The 578-nt window shown below is 35.5% G+C and overlaps 1 protein-coding gene and 1 pseudogene across 1 annotated transcript in view; both read right to left on the reverse strand.

The window, feature by feature from the left end:
* The window catches only part of LOC116674034 (gastrula zinc finger protein XlCGF57.1), a 138681-nt gene that overhangs the window by 29539 nt on the left and 108564 nt on the right, over nt 1-578 (reverse strand). The window lies entirely within an intron of this gene.
* The window catches only part of LOC116674235 (ornithine decarboxylase-like), a 4935-nt pseudogene that overhangs the window by 4054 nt on the left and 303 nt on the right, over nt 1-578 (reverse strand).

Consider the following 578-nt stretch of genomic DNA (forward strand, 5'->3'; position numbering starts at 1 on the left):
TATTCCTTTAATTTTAGTCGAAATAATTCCTAATTTCTGCTTTTCTAACTTAAACATTAGCTATAATTTCCTATAAATGAGGTTTATTGAGCATAAAATCCAAAAGTAACTGAACTAAAGTTAATAAGTTAGTGTTACGTAGTGTTGAAAACGTCAAAAAAAAAAAGACAAACATTGAAAAAAAGGGACAAAAGTGTTGAAAAGGGACAAAAACGTAAGAAAAAGTTAAAAACATCAATAAAAAGCATCAACAAAAGTGTTGATTTTCAATTTTGACGAGAAGAAAACACAAGGGTTAAGATTCAGTTCCTTTTTTTCAACATTATCACTTTTTCGATCTATATCTATCTATCTCTATCCTCTCTCTCTCTATCTATATCTCTGTCTATATCTCTATCTATCTATCTTTGGAGTGGCAGTAGCTCAGTCCGTAGGGAGTTGGGTTGGGAACTGGATGGTCACTGGTTCAAGTCCCCATATGGACCAATAAGTACGGAGTGTGGATTGGTGGCTAGAGAGTTGCTACTTCACCTCCTGGGCACTGCCAGGTGCTCTTGAGCAAGGCACTGTACCTGTAC

This window comes from Etheostoma spectabile, chromosome 24 (assembly GCF_008692095.1).
Source record: "Etheostoma spectabile isolate EspeVRDwgs_2016 chromosome 24, UIUC_Espe_1.0, whole genome shotgun sequence".
Taxonomy (NCBI): Eukaryota; Metazoa; Chordata; class Actinopteri; order Perciformes; family Percidae; genus Etheostoma; species Etheostoma spectabile.